Source organism: Pholcus phalangioides, unplaced genomic scaffold, assembly GCF_987345545.1.
Source record: "Pholcus phalangioides strain wild (caught in Gottingen) unplaced genomic scaffold, Ppha-v1.0 ptg000010l_1, whole genome shotgun sequence".
NCBI classification, from domain to species: Eukaryota; Metazoa; Arthropoda; class Arachnida; order Araneae; family Pholcidae; genus Pholcus; species Pholcus phalangioides.
The window spans coordinates 13,023,279-13,045,700 of NW_028301603.1; the positions used below are offsets into that span (position 1 = coordinate 13,023,279).

At 40.2% G+C, this 22,422-nt stretch overlaps 1 protein-coding gene across 10 annotated transcripts in view; it reads right to left on the bottom strand.

Moving 5' to 3' along the window:
* The window catches only part of LOC149080948 (nuclear factor 1 X-type-like), an 85,868-nt gene that overhangs the window by 47,895 nt on the left and 15,551 nt on the right, over positions 1-22,422 (bottom strand). For all 10 annotated transcript variants that reach the window (XM_089237651.1, XM_089237648.1, XM_089237647.1 and 7 more), the window contains exon 2: positions 21,084-21,178. The gene's annotated coding sequence lies outside the window, so the exon portion shown is untranslated. The remainder of the gene's footprint in view (positions 1-21,083; positions 21,179-22,422) is intronic.

A 22,422-nucleotide genomic window follows, 5' to 3' on the forward strand; every position in this document is an offset into this window, starting at 1 on the left:
GACCTTAAATACGGAACATCATTAATTTTAGCCAAAAAATTCAATTTGCTAATTATTGCAGAAATTGCTAAAAAAAATTACTGAATCAAATCGCAGTAAACAAAGATGTATTTCTCGAAAAAAAAATCATTCGTCATGACTTGGTGACATATTTCATTAAGTAAAATACAGGACATTGTCAACTGTCACCAAAAACGTTGTCAAAAGTCGGCAACAATCGATATTGCCAAAATTGCTGCAAAATTACAAATTCTTTGGAAATGAAAGATCAATGGAAATCGCCGCGAATTGAAATGTAGCCATATTTATCATTATTCAACCACTACACTTCGCTCATAATTAGAAAAATTGATGGCAGAGCAACTGCACATAACAAGCATTACACAGTAACAAACTTCACATTAAATTTGCAACACGTACACGCACACATTCCAACATGTACCAATTCATTAGAGATTCCGCAGAGAAATGTGGACGAGGTGCATTTGTGGTTTAGAAGTAGTAGCAGCCATAATCATATGATTTATAAGCTATAAAAATCATCATTTAAATTAAATGTGATCAGCTAATCATTTAAAATTAAATGTGATCAGCTAATCATTTAAAATTAAATGTGATCAGCTAATCATTTAAACATTGATCAGTTAATCATTAAGTCATTTAATCATTAAGCCATTTAATCATTGATCAGTTAATCATTAAGTCATTTAATCATTAAGCCATTTAATCATTGATCAGTTAATCATTAAATCACTGATCCGTTAATCATTTAATCATTAAATCACTGATCCGTTAATCATTTAATCATTAAGTCATTTAATCATTGATCAGTTAATCATTTAATCATTGTCATTTAATCATTGATCAGTTAATCATTAAATCATTGATCAGTTAATCATTAAATCATTGATCAGTTAATCATTAAATCATTGATCAGTTAATCATTGATCAGTTAATCATTTAATCATTGAATCAGTTAATCAGTGTCAGATTTATAGAGATCTATAAACCATTTAATCAATTTAAATTCGAGTAATCTTTGTTAGAATAAAAAGAAAACCGGGACAAGTGTATAAAATAGACGGAGCAGCTTGAAATCTGGCTGTTCCAAGACAGTCCCGTAAAATACTGCACACCATTATGCTGTAAGTTTGTGGTCCGTCGAATTGTTTGACATTTTACTGGTCTCCGGATTCAGAAAGATTGAGAAACGCTGTGGTATATAGGGATAGTAAGACCACATTTTTGCTGGCAAACCGTTGATTCTAGAGGCACACTTTCAATTAAGAAAAAGTTACCAAAAAACGCGTGTAGACCTCAGATACGCCATTCATATTGCACAAGGGGGTTGTATAGTTACCAAAATACAAAAACTAACAACTTTTATACGGACACCCTCTGCGCTCAAAAACCCAATACGTCCGAGGACCTTTCTTGCCAATAAGATGAAGACTAGAACGTTTCCACCGGACTCATCCCGCTGCTGCCGAGACCCATGGTCCCCACATCCTAGAGCAGGGCCCCTAAAATGGGACCTTTGGCGGGCCCCCAGACCAGACTTTTCAAGGGCCCCCTTTATAGTGAATTTATGGCGTGAAAAAACAAAAAAAATTATGAGAATCGTCCCGGGCCCTGTCAGCCTCCCCCTTGTGGGGGCCATGCCGAGACCTCTTCGAGTTCGGCGCGTGATAAAAAATAAAGGCCACGGAACCCTTCACAGTTCACTCCACGGACGCTCAGAGTCACATAAGATTTCATTTCTAAAAGAAAGGCGCATTGCATATCCGGCGAATGTTTTTAGTGATTAAATATAGATACAAACAACGGAGGGTGCACGTATAGGAATCCGAGACTAAATAAAATTATCACCGAATCGTTTATAACCACGTTAAAAACCGATTATTACGAGGAATAATAATGATCCATTTAAATTGATGAACGCCATATTCGAGATCGGATAATGCACACATAATGCATTTTAGTTTATTTAATCCATTTACTCGACACATAAATTTCAATTTCGCTATTTATTTCTCCATCATATACCCAGGAATGTGTATTTCCCAAATTCTATGCCCCCCCCCCGAATACATGTGTGTGTAACCCACCCCCTTCCCATATAAAGATGGTCTTCGCACAAATTTCCCAACAATTTCTTTGCAATCCTCGTTGATCTGGGGCAAGGGCAATATTCCCTTACATATATAAAAAAGTTTTCCCCCGTTTTCTTTTTATAATAAGGGATTAATAATAAATGACGACAGAAATTTCGTCTCCCATCGTACAAATATTATTCCCTTTTTTTCTTCTTCTTCTCGTAGTTGGTGTCTGTATCTAGGTTGCTTTCCGCGAGATGAAGAAGCCTTATGGTGGCGGCGAACAAAGTCACGTTGTTTCTGACCAATAAGAAAAGGGTGGACGAAGATTTTTCCTTAGCCCCCCACACTTTCTCCCCGGATTCTACATGCACTCCTTTTCTAGGATGGAATATTATCGATCCAGGGAGAGAGAGAGAGAGACGCTGTCGTCACCACTAGACCACATGCGTGCCGCTGGAGCGCCTCGATGGCTTCTACGAACGCACGCACACACACACACCCTTACCCAATCGACCCTGTGCTTCCCGGCACATACATACATAACAGCCAGAATTTTGCCATCTCATCCACCACCGCTACATTCTTTCGTGAACATCAAGAGTGAAGACCGAGCCGTTTCTCTCAGTGTGTGTGTGCGCGCGTGGTGCTCCATTTTTCCGAAGTTTTGTGTGTGTGTGTGTGTGTGGGGGGGGGGGGGGTGTTGGACAAAAGGAACAGCACACGCGCCGCGCACACACACACACACACTATTCAATAATTAAAACACGAGAAAATCTTCTCCCCTTAGCGTTTCGTTCGTATTGCATACAGAACTGCACCTTTTCCTTAAAAAGAGGTTAATGAGGTAATTTCTTAATTTCTTTGATCAGAGGTAAAATGGTGAGCGGGAGCAGGGGGACAAGCACTCTTAATAGCCATTATGGATAGTAGGATAGTCTATGCATGGCTATTCTGCATTTCCGAGAAACTTCATGGATTACATTAAAATGGACGATATTGCTCCTCGGAGAGCGCTGGAATGGACCAGAGGGGAAAATGATTGTAACTACGATTACCAGGGGACATCAGAAGTGTTTTAGATGCGTGGAAACTCAGCTTGAACTTCATGAATGGGCTGCAAAGGGTTGGGGGGGGGGGGTTCTGATAGGTCCAATGCTTGGAAGGGAGCCTGGAGTGAATCCCAATATTTTTTAGGTACATGAAAAATGGTCAGTAATAGGAGTAAAGTGACAACGAAAAAGAAGCACGTGAGCTTCCTACTCATTTCAAGGAGTAGATACACCTAAGCATATTTTCGATCATCATTGTCTGTATCCACCCAATTAGCTGTGTTCATACACGACTTATCTAGCAGTATCGACAAAAACGTACAAAACTGATATTATTTTCTAAAGCGTTTGACAGGGCACCCCATAGTAAACTTCTACTTAAACTCTAAAACCTGGGCCTATGTATTCAACCGCTTAAACAGGTGGAAGCCTTCCGCAGCAGCTTGTCTACTTCAAGGGCTATAAACAGGGCCGCAACTAGGGGGGGGGGCAGGCGGATCTAGTGCCCCGGACCCAACGGGACGCAAATTTCATTCTGAAACCTCTTCTTCAACATTACAAGGGGGACGTCAAAAAGCGCGCTTGCCCCGGGTGACCAAGCATCTAGTAGTTGCGGCCCTGACTAGAACTCTTCCAGGTCAAGTCTGGCACACCCCAGGGTTCGGTCCTCTCGCTATCTTTATTTTTAATTTATATAAAGGATCTATGATTGCCATATCAAACTATTTGCAGACGATTCAGTCATCTACCAAACAGTAACCAAAGAATGCAACCAAGAATCTCTTTCAACATAACCCTCGAGATAATATCCGAATGGTTTCCATTCTGGCAATTACCCCCTAAACTCCTCAACAGCAGTTTTTATGAAACTTACTAGCAGTTTCTCAATTCAACGATTCTATAAATCACAGAGGTTTCTCATTATAAATAACTGGGTGCAATAATTTCTGCCGATATTCGTTGGAACCACTATGCCGATTACGTCTTTCATAAGTATCTCCAAAAACTTTTTGTCTAATAATTTTTTTCAGAATCAAATTTCTGTTCTAAAGTGAAAAATAACTTTTTTGTTTCACAGTATTTGAAAAATCACATGTAGGCCCTACATAAATTTATTCTCAACATTATATTTTCCATCAGAATGAGTTCCTTATCGATTTTTTCGAATAAACTATTTCTAATTTATGAAAAATAGATGGTGCCTGAGGAATTAACTAAAAAAAGACAAAATTATAATATTTCTGTAAGTTAAGTTTTATAACGAGATAAACTTCTATCACAAAAAGAAAATCTGATCTCGTAATAAAAGTTAATTCCTCTTCAATTTTAAAATTTTCTCAAGTCCACTGTTTTCTTTTTCATCATTTTATTGAATTCCGTAGTGGCAAATTGGCCCACCACACCCGAAGACTGGCTTTATCGATAACATTGATTTAGCTGCTTGCCATTATCTATAACAGTGTTCCTAAAAGCAAGGACCAACAAAATGCGAAAGAATTTGAGACGGACCACTCGTATAAAATTTTCGTTGTTCCGATTTCATTTGTACATTTATACAACGACACTTGGCCTACTTGAAATCGTGATTCTTTCTAACGTCGTGTAGCGCGCACACATAATATAAATTATATTATGATAATTATATGGTAAAAATTATAAATTTTCATCTCATATGTTTGTTAAGCTTAACATTTTCGCCGAATTTTTAATTACGATCGGTGATTGTGACTTCTTTAGGCAATGTTTTTTGATGGCAATTGGTGATGCCCCGTATATTTAGAATCCCAGTTTACCTTACTTTTCGCAATGAAATATGGTCATGAGATCATTCGGATATTTTTCGTGAGGTACTATATGTTTTTGTTGATAAGATTTGTAGATAAGTGCGATTGCAGCAGCCTTTTTTTCCACCCCCTTCAGCAATTTTAGCAGTAATTGGCAAATTTCATTTAAAGCAGGATAAATTGCAATTTTTGGTAAAATTAAATTGTATCCCCGTACCTAAGATTGCAATTTTCTGCAACCTCCTCGATGATGTATGGTGAACCAAAGTATGAAGGTATAATTTTATTTGAACCCAATATGAGTATTTACTGATATCGGTTGCAACGGGTGGATAAGGAGGTTGCGAATCCCATCTCTGCTTTAAACCAATAATAACGATTCAAGAGATACAAACGCGACACCACCTCTGTATTTCGAGAGATACGCACACCTTCTACGCATTTCTCGGAGAACGTTCACCTTCTACGCATTTGAATGGGAGAATGATCTACGCAAGTATCCCAAGAATTTCTGAGGGACTGCTTCAAAGAAAGAATTATTACTGAATATAGTACAGTATCATGAAAATTTGGTAGTCCTCGTACCTACTTCAGGAGATTTTGGCACCTTCGCCATCGAAGCGTGCCCCCACAGTATGGATATCCCTGATCCAAGTTAATTTTGCTAGAAACCTGCACCTAAAAAAAGACTTGTGTGTGTCACGGCTGAAGAAGGAAATAGGCCAGTTTGCTAATTGGCCACCCATTTCGCGTATTGGCGAATTCCGCTGCAAATTGACCAGCCAATGTCTGATCGTTTCTTGATTTCGGTCATTGGCCAGCTGGTTCGCGAAATGGCATGGGGTGAGCGGGCAAAGTCGAAAAAAAAGTACGATATTAAAATTTATTTATTTATTCTTTATTTTTGTTACCACGTGCACTCTACCGTCAAACCAGAAGCGACAGGTGTGCCGCCTACCGGACCGTCTTACATCAGCACATCGAATTTTGGCCAAGGATTTCCATCAGCTTCGCGGATTCGCCGAGAGATGTGGTCGAAATCCGATTATTATGAATGACTTGTGTTTATTTCTATTTTGGCCGGCCATTTCGCGAATACTCGGACTTTGGCCACACCTCTTAGCCAATCCGCAAACTGGCCGGACTTCGCGTCTAGCGTGTCGCGCTTTAGGCAGAGACTTATTGTTTTACTGCTTGTGAGCTTTCAAACTTTTTACCACGCTTCTCCTCCTCTAATAATTTTCTTTATCACTCATTCCTCAAATTTGCTGCCCCCCCCCCTATGAACTTCTCGCCTTGGTTGGGCTACAGCCCGCTAACTCTCCTCCTCTTTCCGTAAATACGCATCTGAATACTCTATTACTATTAAATTTCCCATTGGTTATCGAATGTGTCTTGCAGCTTCCATGTCTCCCGCAGGTGACCGGAAAGTTAGCTGCATTTCGGCAGAGCCTCCTTCATGATGGTGTCTAGGATAGCATTTCCCAACTCTTTTTTTCCGCCCATAGTACCCTATGGATCATATTTTCTTCTCGTGACGACTCTAATTTGGCCACCCCATGCAGGAACAAGACCCTATTGAATTGATTTCCTGAGTCAATTCATGGGAACATAAATTCTATAAATTAGGTAGATTTCCAGACCCCCCCCCCCATGCTAGAGCTCAGTGGGTTTCCCTATTGTTGACGATTATGTGCAGGGCCGTCTCAACATCAAGGGACCCATAGGAAAGTGATGGTCAGGAGCCAGGAGCCCCATACCCCGATGGAAGTAAACATGCTCATTCTCTAAAATTGTAGTAGCCTATTACCAGATTTCATGTACGGTCACCCTGGCCATGCCTATAAGCCAGTGGTTCGCAAACCTTTGTCGCCAGCGGCTTTTTTTCATATTGCCAGCCCTTCCCCGAACTCATTGTACAACTTGATAATCTTCGTATATGGCTCCGCAAGTTTTTTTTGCAATTGTACATGAATGCACATACATGACTAGGGGTCCTTTAGGTCCCATGACAGTGACCCAATTTTTTTTCCTCCTCGTAACTCAGAATTTTCTCCGGCACGACCCCGCCCTCCGAGACAATGAGCTTATATCACGTGAGCGACAGAGCCTGGTCGTGCTCGGTCCGTTCTATTTTGTATCTGACTGTGGATTGCGCCCCCCCCCCCCGTTACCCTGGTTCCATGGTCAGTTACCGCTGGATTCTGGAAGTAGTCGCGCACTTTTCCTACCACATTACACTCAACAGCTTCGTTTGTTAGCATCTTTTTCTCCCCCATAAATCTCTGTGGCTCCATTGAACCACCTGCTGTGATGGCTCACTTTTTAACCATGGCCACTCTCATACAGTCATACGGTCAGCTGCTTCTAGTTACCTAGGAACAGCAATTTTAAGGACACTACTATTAGTGAATATACGAATGCCACTGCAAAACTCCAAGATCCCACGCGATACTGATGACTTATTGTCTTGGATTCATTTCTGTGACTCGTGATGCATGACAGCCGAGGTCACTGCGGGGAAACTCCCTCTCTTGGTGAACCTTAAATCTTACTCTCAAGGATTGCCATAAGAATTTCGACGGAACCTTTCATACAAAAGTGCATTGAGATATAAAAAAATAGAAGTCCTTCAAAAGGATCCGTCGTACAGCAGTGTATCCCCAAAGTGGGTGATATCACCCCCATGAATGATTTAGAAACGTACCGGGGGGGGGGGGAGGGGAGGACTGGAGAAGCTGCAGATACGATATGGAAAGCGAAAGGGTTAACTTAAAAAAAGAGGGGCGCCGAAAAAGAATTACAGTAGATGCTCGTTAAAACGACCCTCATCGTTCTACGAAGAAAGGACGTTATATCGAACGTTTAAAAAAAAAATTTTTAGAATTTATATTAGAGTAGGGCAGAGTAGGAAATTAAATTGTTCAGTTTGTGAAAATGTAAGCAGTAAAAATATGCGTCAGGTTAAGAAATAATAATTAACTATATGTTCGCACCTACTAACCGAAATCCACAATGAGGCAAGGGTTCTCAACATTTCTCAGCCGCGACCCCAATCAACCACAAGATCTGCTTCGCGACCTACGGGACTGTTTTTGTTTTTTAATTAGTGAAACCAGTGACGCAATAAGTGCATTTACAAACACACTGTAAATGAATTCATACGACTTATCTAGGAAGCCCCTGCGAATAAAATTTTGGTCGAGACCCATAGCTCAAGAGCCCCTGGCTGTTAGTGATTTTAACGACCGACCTTGGAGGCCCCTGCGACTCAAGTTCATGTCGTGACTCATAGATCAAGAATCTCTGATATAAAGGGTCAAAGGTACTTGAAGGATCCGTGAATCATTTAGAGATCACTGAAGTGGCTCTGTAGGGGACTTATCAATAGGGAGAATGTTAGTTCAGGTGCTCAATAGCTATCGAAAGGTTTTATTTTCCGTTTTTGGTGCACCGAATAAGTTGCCATTAAGAATATTCCATATCTTCATAAAGGGTCGTTGATGACGTAAGCATCATCCGAACCCCCCCCCCCTGTCATCAACAGTCAGCAAATCGGAAACCCCCCTCCGCCATCAATACTGACGTAATAATTCACCAAGCGCTAATTCCGGCGATATCGCTATAGAGCAATTTACCGCCATTAATGAGTTGGAGATGATGGCGCCATCTATCGGTGGTCGCCTCAAGCTCGCTAGGGGAAAATATCTTATCTATATTCTTCCCGGGTTTGAACCTGCGTTCGTGACGGCAATTTTCACGGTAGTAGGAGAGAATCTTACCATCGCGCCACTGGGGCAGTATTACAAGACTGTTACAGAACCAACCCACCCCCGAAGACTGCGACACTTAAACGGAACCCTTACCTTTATTACGAGACTGTAGGGCGAAACCCTTCATTATTAGGAGACTTACACGGAGCCCTTACCTTTATTACGAGACTGTAGGGCAAAACCCTTCATTATTAGGAGACTTACACGGAGCCCTAGATAATCACGCGACTGATTTATGGAAACCAAACAACCATGAATATTTCTCCCAACAGAGTACTGTAACACCAATAAATTTTTTTTTACAGCTTTTGAACACCGGCTGGTTAGAAATCTATGATATACGTTTCGAGCCGAGCGGCAACAGTGAACCCTTTCCGCTTCCCGGATCACCCATTTTGTTATGGGGGGAAGCCATTATCGCAATGCGGGGAAAAACGGGTTTTTGTTTTGTGTTTTTCCCACCTGCCCACAAACTTTAAACAAAAAAGTTTCGAATCACCCCAGTACATTTACGGATTTCGAATCACCCCAGTACATTTACGGATTCCTAATCACATCAGTGTACTTCCTTATTATCCACGGAAGGGAACTGAAAAGGGTAGACCGTGGATAACTAGAGGGAAATAACGCTGCATACAGTCGAATCCCGTTATAGCGAACTCCAAGAGACCGGAGAAATCACTTCGTTAAAATGAAATATCGTTATAAAGGAATTCCATGTTTTTTGCATTGTTCTTATGTAAACTTATCTGAAGGATTAGAAACGTGTTCGTTAAAACGAGATTTTCGCTATAACAGTATTCGTTAAAACGGGATCCGACTGTATTATGGCGCTCTTCAGAACCAGGCTCCTTTTTAAACGTTTGTGTATTTATCTTAACGTAATCCGAGTCACCAAAACTTGAAAGGGAAGGGAGGAATGACGAGAGGGATTTGTGGAGGGAAAAATCTACGTTCGGAACATTGCCAAATATTTCAAAACTACTACTTTGTAGTGTATTTCGTATTTCGATTAGCGCTTACGATAGAACCCCCTCCCCCTCACATTTGGCATAGTATATAAAACAATCTTTAAAAAAAAGGTAGTTTTTGAGATTCAATCAATTGAACTTTTTTTGGGTGAGGTGAGAAATAAAAAATTTTCTGGGAGAAGTTCCCTGTCGTTGTCGCCCCTTTACCACCTGAGGTGCAGGTACTGTGTGTCCCTGTCCCAGTTTCTATGATTTTATTGTTTTTTCCCCCAGAAAAACATCCTGCGGGAGTACTTTTACTCCCAGTACAAGAGGAGGGCGGTCAACCCTACCTCCCTCCGTTATGTGGAAAAAATTGTATTTTTGGCATAGGGAGGGTGGAGGTGCACATCCTGGGAAATTCCTCCCTGCGCCCCCCCCCCCGCCCCGGTTCGAGGAGCTTGTATCCGCTCATGTCTCTCAGCAATCTATGATAAGTAACCTTAAACGCACCTCGTAAACATTCCTTGAGGGGATGTTTACCAACAAATTGATACACCCCTGTCATTAACCGTGTAAACATTCACTGGAGAATTTCTAAGAAACTGGTACAAGTCGGAAAGTGTATATATCACCCCTAACGAAGTGGTTCTCAAAATTTTGTCTCTGTGGCTTCCTTAGCCTAGTCGCCATGTACCCGCGGCTCCCCAGAATATTCTAACAAAGTAACTATTCAGGGTATTGAATAGGCACACATTAATAAGGACAGCTCAGAGCGGTGTCCCTGATAATGGTTGGGGCGGCACACACTTTGAAAACCACTGCCTTAACGTTTTTATGTTGCCCGAGTAATGAGTATTTATTGTGCTAAAGGTGCTGCCATCTGGTTTCCATATCTTAAAGTGAATAGGAAAGATGCGTGAGCTTTCATGTTATTTATGTATCGTGTTGAAGTTCCACCTGCGCTCTGCGGAGAGACTTTTTCAGGTGGGAGATCGGTTCGCACATCGCGACAAACGTCATTTAACCCTTTAAGCAGTTTTTAAAATTTTCCTGACCCTCATTACAACTGCCACATTGGAAATGAAAGCGTGTTGAGAACCCGAGATATTTCGGGGCGACCAGCAGATCAAATTTGACGATATATCTCGGAATTGCCGTTGTAAGGGTTATTCCATCTCCTTCAATGTGAAAAAAGATGATTGTACACTGGCTTCGAAAAGTTAGGCACGCGACGGCTTTATAACATGACGCGGCACGTAAATCTTACCCCGTCTGGATTAGACGGTTAGTGAAACGCAAACACGTGACACTCGGGCGTACAGCCCCTTTAGGTGGAGTCTTCGGCGCACAATACTGTCTCACTAAAAGATGGCGCAGCCATGGATGTAACCCCCGTTGTGGAAGTCGCTCGTCAATTTCACTTGGCTAGGCAGAGCGATATACCGAGCATCAGAGCGGGTGGTCGATTGGTCGACCGGGTACAGATCTCCGGACAGCTGATTGACTTGCTTCCGTAATCGGTTAATTGCTAGCGGAGCGACCTCCACAATTGGGTTATACCCATCGTTGCAGCATAACTTGGTAAGACAATATACAAGTTGCTTACCCTGGACCGTATAGGGGTTTCCCGGGAGAGAAGGAGCATTTATTTTCTCAACGTTAAAAAAAAGATTTACATCCTACCCACAGGGAGCACCATTAACATCTTGCGAGCAGCTAATTACAATGCTGCTTGGTAACACAATAAATGCCAGTATTGTGCGCCGAAGGCTCCACATAAAGGGACTGTACGCCCGAGTACCGCGTGTTCCACTAGCTGCCCAATCCAGAGAGACTAGAATAAAATCATGCCATGTTATACAAGCCAACGCGTGCATAACTTTAGGAAGCCAGTGTACAATGTTTTTCTTTGTTACTCCTGTAATTCACCCCTTCCCCGGCACTCAGAAATTTCGGCAAAAGATTACAATAGGCATTGATAATGCAGTTGAATCCCGTTATAACGAACTCCAAGAAACCGGAAAAAAATCACTTCGTTATAAAAAAAAATTCCAGGATATTTCGCATGGTTCCTATGTAAAACTTACCTGGTGCGATTAGAAAAGTGTTCGTTAAAACGCGATTTTTTTTCGCTATAACGGTATTCGACTGTATTTTGAACCGGGCTGGAAACTGTGCATAGTTTTATATATTTCACAAAAAAAAAAGAAAATCCCTCTTATCACACTTCCGTACAATACATGTTTGTACCCATGACGCGCGCATGCCCATATCTCGATATCTATTTTTGGATCCATCAAAACGTAGATGGGACAAGAATCTCAAAAGAAATTGGAAATCTTTGCTCATGTGTGTGTGTATATATATATACGCAATATGAAGGATGATATATTGGGTGGAGACCTCGATTCCAGCAGAGATAAGTATGGGCCCCGCGAGGGGGGAAAAAAATGAAATGAACGATTGCCCCGGCAGTTGCCAGATGTTACTTACGTGTTTACCGCAAACGACGGCTGACATCAGTTTTTTTTTGGTCACTTATTATTATTTCAACACTTTTCTCTCACAACCAGAACAGCTTTTACGCGCTTCTCCGCTAACCAATTTCATATTGAAGTAACTCGAGAGATTCGATACCAATTATTTAGCGAACTATAAAATGCGATATAAAAAATAAAAAAAATCACGGATACTCTACAATAAATGCCATATTTGTTACTTTTTTGTGGTTTAAAAACAAACACTATTCCGGCAAAAAATTCGATGATAGGATAAAATATTTCAATGGTTCTCAACGGGGGTGGGGTTTACGTTAAAGGCCATAAAAGGGGTATTCGGGGGGGGGGGGAGGAAGTCAGCGCAATTTAAACTAGCAATTTAGTAGTTCCTTTTGACAATCAAACTATATTCTATTAAGGGGCCATTCAAGTATTACGTAAGCAGATTTTGAGCCATTTTGATCCCCTCCTCCCCTTGTCAGCAAAAGTCAGCAAAACACTGACACCCCCCCCCCCCCCACGTCAGCAGCTTAGAATATTTCATATCTTCAAAAAGGGGTGGTTGATGACGTAAGCAACCTTCAAATCCCCCTTTCCACCCCCCCCCGTCATCAAAACTCAGCAAATCCGGAACCCCCCCCCCGATGCTGACGTAATACTTGAATGGCCCCTAAATACTAGTTCGAGGTATAAGAGTGGTTTTAAAAATTCCAAATAACACGGTATTTTGAAATTTTAAATTTTATTATCGTATCCTGAACCTATTCTTGAAATAGCATTCATTGTACAACAATTTTTTTTTTAACAATTTGCGTTTTGTATCTGTTTGCAAAGTTTTAATAATTGAAATCAAAGAATTTTTAAAAATAAATTGATATACTGCTTAAAGGCAGTAGCGTAACATGGTCCACTGTACCCTTCAGTGAGAAGATTTTTCAAGATTTTTTTTATTTGCTATTAAGAGAAAGTATGCAAGTCTCCTCGGTATAAGGGGTCATTCAAGTATTACGTCAGCATTGAGGGAAGGAGGGGATTTCGGAGTTGCTGACTTTTGGATGACAAGGGGGGGGGGAGGGGGGTCAGTGTTTTGCTGACTTTTGCTGATAAGGGGGGCGTCAAAAATGGCTGAAAATCTGCTTACGTAATACTTGAATGGCCCCTAAGGGATCCGCACGGCTTCCAAAAACTGTCAGTGTGGTACTCACACCTCCTTCATAAGCGGATACAGGGAAGGGAAGCGATCGCGGCCTTCCCAGTTCAGTGAAAAAACAATTGTGCAAAGTGGATAGACCTATAAATAAACGGGCACTACTCAGGCCTCTGATGGAGGTATATTTTGATGAAACTCGGTATGTTCTTGGTATATAGGATATGTGGACCTCGGGGGAGAAAAAGGGGGCTTTTATTTTTTATTAATCGCCGTTATATTTTCCCCATGGTCTAAATAACGTATATACCGAATTTCAATGACATTCGTCCACCGCAAAGGGCGCTACATGGGTCGGAGTAGCCACTTTAATTACACTGACACTAACTACTCCGACCTATGTAGCGCCCGTTGTGGTGGACGTATTTCATTGAAACTTTATTAAAAATCTTCCCTTCCCCCCTAGTCCATATATACCAAGAGAGAGAGTTTCATCAAAATACCTCCATCAGAATGGGTGCTCTAGTCTAAGTACTGTCAGTTGATTTATAACCACCTCGTATTATTGGCATAGCTGGGAAGGCAGAAGTGGACGTTAAACCCCCCTCCCCCGTTCAATATACACACCCTCGGGCGTTCACACCCGTCCCCTTCCGTTCGAAGAGTCTATCAGCTTATGCACTCCTTAGACTGAAGGCCTATTTACATGTGTCAAAAAAGTTTAGTAGTTAACTAAAAAGTTTGAGTTGTCAAGTGCTCAAAAAACTGTCCCAACATAGGTAATCAAGTAGTCGATGCTCATTGGATAATACGAGGCCACGTCTACTGGCGCATGGGCATAGGGCCAACTTTACCGAAAAAATAGAATCCGGTTTATCTACTTGACACCTTAACTAAACGGCGCGAAAACGGCCCTTAACGTACGTATTTTAAAGTAGTATTTGACGACTTAAAATTTAGTTCACCAGATCATTTGACACGTGTAAATGGGCTGGGGCGCAAAAAGCCTCCAACACGAATATTGCAAAAGTGGAATATTCGCAAAGATATTTAAAATTCAAAATACGAAGGAAAGTTTGGTGGAAAAAGGCATTAAACGCGGGTAAAACGGTTCAACCGCATTTAACGCTGTTTTTCCCCAACTCCACCCCCTTTTCCCGAATATCTCAGCGAATATTGCAGCACTTAGAAACGTGGAATTTTTTTGTTGGTTGGCATCGGGGGAAGAGACAGGCCAACAACTTTGTAATTAGGTTCTTGAGAGCAGGTTGCCCCGTATAAAGGTTAAAATTTTTATTTTAATAACTATATAAACTTGCAACATGAATGGCATATCTGAGTACCTACTACACGTTATTTAGATACTCTTTCCAGTTGAGAGTACGCCTTTAGGATCAACGGTTCGCAATTAAAATACCATACGCCCTGTTACCTATGCACCCTGTATAAGTGCCTTTATTTGAAAAATATAAGAAATTGATGCCGTGCTTGTGAGAGCAACGCGGCCAAATAAAGGGATAGATGAGAGTGGCAAATATAGACAATTTTTTTTTTTTTGAAAAAAATTCTTACGATTTCATCATCGGTACATGTAATATTTATATGCCGATTCTACGCCACTGACTATTAATGTGGTTTAAAGGTTGAATTTATTTTTTCCTTCGAAGTGGCAAATTCACCCTTGCTGACTACACGCACGAAATTACGGTAATTCGGAGTTTCCATTCGGTTAAGAGACGCACTTAACATTTCTACTACTTTCCGAAACTTAGTAATATACAGGTACAGTATTTACAGTTCTGGGGTCTCTTCAGTTCACCGAATTCTATTTAATACGTGCAATAAACGAAGAAAAGTTGTTGCTAAAATGACGAACTAAGAGCAGCAGAGCAGAGGAATATTCCGCACAAGAAAAAAAAAAACGGTCCTCTATTCCTGTTTTTTTTTTTTCCCCCGCACCGAGAAGAGAGCACGGGAATGACATTAGTCTCAAGATCAGGTGACTGTTTTTAATGTGACGGTTGCGACAGGAGTAGTTATTTTAGGAGTCCTTTTCACAGAGAGAAGCTGGGCAACGAATGTTATCTAAAAATAAATTTCCACAACAGCTACACCGAACTATATACTACGTTTGAGGATTGACTCTCGCATCGTTCCACACAAACAACAAGGACAACTTGCAAAAAACAAAGTTGAGAGGAATAAAGTTCTGTTCGTGAGGAACGAAAACTGCAATTTGCCTTATTTACTTCTCCCAATAAGAAACCAATGTTTCCCCCCCCCCCCCGCAAAATAACATACTTTTGAGTCATAAGTGACCAGGTCATCTTCGATATCTCCTAGACCCTACTAGAAGCCACAGTCAGCCAAACAACCAACCAGACAGTGATTGGGCATAGAGGCAACAAACACCAAACTCTCTCTGGCATGTGTCTTTGATATCTCCACTAGAACTTATCAACACTCTAGTGAAGTCAAGTGAGAGACGATGGGGAGGGGAAGAACGCTGCCAAGTTAAATCATTGAGAGGTTTGGGGGATTTGCCAAATCAAAATGGTGGTTAGCAACAGGTGACTTGAGTTTTGGCTCTCGAGACTATGGCAAGATTTCCTATAGTTTCGAGCCAAGTTAAATCCTTTAACGGACAACACCGTCAACTTGACCTCGTTCCCCCATGTGTATACACACACACACGCCACTTGCCGAAGGGAGTTCTTTGCACTTCCCGCCATCCTCCTCCTCGTCATCTTATTGGCAAACGTATCCGAAGACATGAACCCAAACATGACGAAGTCTACGCAAATTTTTTTACTACGACGTCGACCATCCACGCCGGCACCATGCCGAGCGAGCGAGAGAGAGCTTAATAAGAGGTGAAGGGAATCTCAGAGGCCGTTCCAAGTGGTTGCATCAAGGAACCAATCGAAAGAAACTCGTGCGATGGAGCACGTGTCTAACGGGAAAACACGTTCTAATAGATCCAATGCGGTTTGGAAAATTTTTTTAGATGAATATTTCTTGAGCGGAAAATTCACCGACAAACAATTATTGTCACATTGACGTAGTGAGTGAACCAGTGGATGATTGAAGTGAGTCTGGGGGAGCGGAGCAAGCGAGTCTGGGGAAACGGAGCAAGTGAATCGGGGAGCTAGGGAGTCAGTGAATTAGTGATTGATCAAGTGCGTCAGGGAATTGGTGAGCGAGCAGGTGATCGAGCAAATAAGCGAGGGAGCGAGTCACTGATACAATCACTCCTTCAGTCATTCATAGTCACTCAAACGTTTACTTACACACTCGATCATTCATGCGGTCGTCCCAGTGGCGATTTTTCCGTCGATGAATTTTCGGTGAATTTCTCCGTAAATCGAATATACACAGGGTATTAGGAGGTGTACGCCTACATCAAGCAGCGAAATTAATCGCATACACACTTAAAATTCGTTATCCAGCAAATAATTGAAGATTTCATTCAGTCTTGTTGAGAAACTTTCTACTGTAACATGAGAACATTCTTACCTTATCTCACCACCACCATCCTAGGATATGGAAAGTCACTAGAAAAAGAGGGCTAGAAGCCGTTAATTACAGCTTAGAGGTGAATGTTCGTGTGTGGAAGTCATGCGGAGAATGATGTACGCAGTTATTCATTGGACGAACAGCGAAGTGCATGAAATATTGAAGCCACGATGCAGCAGCAAAATTTTCTTTCACAAAAAGCCGTTTTTATAATAATTATATGAAATAAATATTTTTCTGATTTAAAAAAAAAAAACCGAACAGCCACGGATGGGTTTTCAAGCCAAAAAGGCAAACATAAGCCGCACTTTGGCGATAAGAATTTGGCGTGATAATATATAGGAACATGTATAGGATTTCGAAAATTGGCCCGTCCCTCCTTTTCCATGACGGGTTCCTCCGGAAACAGGAATTTTCTGGATTCTTGGTTACAACCGTCACGGTATCCCGATTCCGTGATTGTTTCTATGATTCGGTTTTTTTTTTCTTCCGCCGACTGCAATGATTCTGCGATTTCACCTTTTCCGATTACGTTATCGAAATTGTTATTGCATTTTCACGTGTTATCAGAATAAAATGCCAGGAAAACCGATCACAGGAGTTAATAATGAGATGGGGGAAAAAAATTGAACTGTCATTAATTTGTGAAATTTTAATTAAAAACTACATCTCGAAAATCAGATTTTTATTTCTGAATCTATCTAGTTGAAAGGCTATGAAGATTGGGGAATAAGTTGAACTCAATAAATTTGTATACATCAAGCCATATATATACATATAATGTGAGCCTCTCACGTATTCCCAAGGGATCAGCATGATCCGTCCAGAGAATTTGCTAGTGTTGGTAGACATCCATGCCCGAACCGGTATTCGAACCGAGACCTGCACAGTTAGAGGCTAGCTCCCTAACCACTGGACTGCCAGGCAGCGTGTATACGGTATATGTGATAAATCGGTGGTTGTGCATAATTACCATTCGTCTTGGTAAGTTTGTAAATTTCACTGCACATTTATCACTTTTACCGATTATACATAATTCCCAAATGAAGTTGGTAAGTTTGATAAATATGGGAAAAATCATGAAAATATCACTTCAATCCAACAAGTTACGTATCAGTCTTGCTCGTATCGTGATACGTGCACAACACGTATTTTCCCATAAAAACTGAATTAAAACTTTTTCCACCAGAGCGGCGCCCCGTTCCCTTAATCAACGCTTAGCAGCGGCTCCCCAGGAAATTCGGTTTTTCAAAGAGTTTCTTTGTTAAACCTTTGTCGGGATCGTGACCAAAACCTCATGCTTGACAAAGGGCGACGGCGCATAGTTTGAGTAGCGCTGACCTAGTCAAAACTTTGAGCATAATGCCCGGTAAATTTAAAATAATTCATTGATGATTTTTCATGTTTGCTAATACGAGCTGGGGACTATACGTATTTCATCGGAAAATATGGTATTTTTTCTAGCACCGCCCAGGTCTTCCTCGACTACCTGCTTAATCTCTTTGATGAGACTGAGCGGCGGGCCATGATCTGGTTAGGAGGAGGTAATATGATAAATTCCAAAAACTTATCAAACATAAAATTTGTCTGTGATTATGCATAATCACTAGCTTTATCACATTTACCATAATATGTGTATATGTATACACAGGGTGCATAGCAAACGGGGGAGGTATGACATCTTACTAGCGAACCGTTGATCCTAGAGGTATACTTGCGATTAGAAAAAGTTTCCAAATAACGTGTGTAGTGCTCAGAAGATGTCATTCATGTTTCAAGGGGTTGTATACTTATTAAAGTTAAAAAAAAATCAGTTTTTTTTTTATACAGTTCCCGTGTATCCCAAAACCCAATTAGAAAGTTGTAGCCCTGTTTCTTTTTATGAAAAAAAAAATCCATGTTTTTTAAGTGCAATATTCACTGAGATATTCGAATAACAGAGGTTTGTGTTCATTTGGGAAAAAACAGTATAAAAGGTTTTTCCCGCATTTGGAGCTGCTTTTACCCAACTTTCCCCCGTTTATTTCGAGTATCTCTGCGAATATTGCACTAAGAAACACGGTTTTTTTTTGGGTTTTTTTTTTTTGCCATCAGGAGAGACAGGACAAAAACTTTCTAGTAGGGTTTTGAGGAACGCGGGAACTCTCTGCATAAAAAGTTAATTTTTATTTTTATTTTGATAACTATACCACCCATTGAAACATGAATGGCAAATTGAGTACTACGTTATTTGGAAACTTTTTCCTAATTGGAAGTATACCATATGCGCAGGAACCTAGGGGTTGAAGTCATTTGGGTCCCCTCCCATAATAAATTTTGTAAAAAGGCTGAGCCCCCCCCCCCAATAATTTCTGATAAAACAATGCAATACACCTTCCCTCTCTGCGTACGTGCTGACCAGCACGTTTCAGCCCCCCCCCCCCCATGTCGGTGCCTCTGAAGTGTACCTCTAGGATCAACGGTTCGCCAGTAAAATGCCATACTCCAGTCTGCTATGCAATAGCTTATTTCAATACACTAGCTCATTTCAATAAGATTGCATCAGCGAATACATTTCTATACTAATTTGTAGAATGTTAAGTACAGTCGGCCCCCCCGTATTCGCGGGGGTTACGTTCCGGGGGTGACCGCGAATACGGGAAATCCACGAATAACCGAAACCATAGTTTTCTTCTTGTATATCTCGTTTATTGAACATCATGGGAAAGAACAGGGTGACGCAGAGGATAGAACGAAATGTAAAAGAGGGTGCAGCGATTGTTGGCGATGTTTTCTGAAAGAACATTGTGATTTCTGTTTGTCGTGTCTTCTTCATATCATCAAGTATGTTGTAATATGATGACAAGGCTTCCTCTACCAATTTTTATAAATTTGAAGAGCGTAACATATGGGGATCTATGCTATGAAAACAATCCATTGCTGATTTGAACTTGAGAAGCCTTTCCGCTATGTTACTCATGGTGAACCTGTCTTCTACTTCTTTATCTTGATCTTCATCTGGTACCGCTTCAGTTTCAGGAGCAGTCAACCTGCATTAATTTCTCCTCGGTCAACACCTCTAAATTGCTATTAATTTAGCTGTTCGACTTCCTCTATATCCATACCATTGAACCCTTCTCCACCCACCTGTTTCGCTAACGTGACAATGTCTTTTATAGTCTCTTCAGTTGGCTCTGTAGAAGTGGCTGTATCCTTTAGTGCACATTGTTAATCCAACCCAAGAGGACTGTTTCTCTCTTGGGGGCTGCCACGGCTCTGGTGATGACAGTAATATCATTAGCGAGCCATTCTAAATATGCACAACTCAAATTTTGTAAACAAAACACATGAATGATGATGTCTGAGTATTGAAAAAAAAATTCCAATAAAAGAAAAAAAAACCGCGAATACGGGGGGGGGGGGCCGACTGTACATAGCAATATTTATTAATCTCGTTATTTTTTCCCCACCCAATGTGCCTGTCGCAGCTTTAGATTTCGTATTAACATCGAGCAGATATTTTATAATGGATAAAGGCAAAGCTGTTTCTTTTACTAAATTTAAAAATCCTAGACTATGGCAGCAAATTTTCAGTTCATAAATGTTAATCACAATGCTTCCACAGTAAATTATATAAAAAAAAAAATTTACGAATAAACGACACAAATCTTCACACACACTACATGAAAGAATATTTAAACAATATTTTCAACTAAAATAGAGTTATAAATCCTTATCTATACAAAAATCAAAATGAACACCCGAAAACATAATTTAAAACCTCTGAAAAATCAAATCTCCATTCAAATTTCACAATTATAACTAGCTATATAAAAAATGGTAACCCAAGGAACAACGTAAATCACTATCTGTAAACTGATTTTATGTACTCCCCACAAAAAAAAAAAAAAAAAAAAAATCTGCGGTAGGTCTCCTTGGTGGTTTTCATTTGATTAAGAATAATGTATTGTTGTCATTAACCGTTTTCTTAACGCCCTTTAAGTGGCATAGCAGAAATCCCTAAACCGCTTATAAAATGCCACTTTTTTTTCTTCTTTTTGAGAAATAGCCTTTTTTTCGATTTCCAGTAGGTGCAAATAAAAGGTATAGGAAAATATGTTCCATTGAGAAACCAACTTTACGAAATCTAGGTTTACGATTGCTGAAATAGAACACTTTTGAAGAAGGCGAGATATCTCGTTAGCGATGTTGAGAGGGTTATATAATTGAGGGTGGAAAAAAGAAATTATTGAAAAATTGGAATTTTTAGAAACGAATATCTCACCGTTTTGTCTCTCCTTAGAATTGTAGCAGATCCCATTAATCCGAAGATATGGCGGCTGGATTTGTCTCGCGTGTAGTAGCTGTGCACCAAACTCCCTGAACACAGAGGAAAAAAAGAAAATAAAACTCACTCAAAATTTGTCATTCACTCAAAATAATAGGAAAAGCACTGTAATTTCACTACTTCCATACAAAAAAAAAAAAATGTCATATTTTAATTCGCAAATTCAAATTTCTGGATGCATATCACCATAAATAAAATTTTACGGAATGAAAAAAAGGTCACGTGTTTTCATTGGAGGGATTGACATTCGGGCGAATGTAGCCAATAGTTAATTGCGTTGGATTAATTTAAAATGTTTCTATTGCAACTTCTCAGGAAATAAAAGCTACAAATAGTACGCAGTTGTCTATAATCCGCACTAAGAAATTGAAGTTTTTTTCAGATTTTTATAGGCAGGAAATAATTTTCTTGCTCCAGAGTAGTACAAAATAACATATAACACGGATCATTATTTACGGCTAATTATTTGAAGTTTGTTCTAATACATTGCCTAACTTAACATTTTCTCATTTACATTCAAACCAAAATGAACTATATAACGGAATTCCCTGCGTTTATTCTACGATGTGGAGTACACTTTGCATTGATTAGAGAAAAAAAATGTCCCGTGATCCTCATGCTGCAGTTTTACTAATCAATTATGAAATATTAAGGATTAGAAGTCGGTCATGATTTTTCTTTAGAAATTACGAGCAATCTGATATTTTCCAATTAAATTTCTCATTTTTTTTAAATATTTTTTTCCCCAACCTTCTTAAAAAGAAAGCTGAAGACAATAAGCAGAGGGGGTATAACCACACAATTTCAGATTTTTTTTATTTTTTTTTAAACGCATAAGCCGTGGACTTACACGCAGGAAATTACTACTACACTGACCATTTCTTTTTGACATACAAGCAAGAAATTTGACTCGAATTACTTAGGCATCGCTAGAAATTGCAAATTCAATTCAAGAATAATTTTCACTATGTAAGCCAGAGGTCTTCACAACTCGTGCCCCCCCCCCCTCTTTTTATTTTTTCTGTGGCCCGCCGACCATTTTTAGAAAAAATAGCCACTTTACATTAAAAAAAAACTATTAAATTCTCCACCAAAAAAAAAAAGTCTTTAAAGGCTATCGAAATCTGTACTGCTGTATTTAGAACTGAGTGTAATGTTGTGCATTTTGCACATTAAAAAAAGCCGTCGCAACGAATTCGGGGGAGATGGAGCCAAAACTGTTTTTGAGGCTTATGATTTCGTATAGGCTACATATTTCCAAAGGCCAAATTCGGCA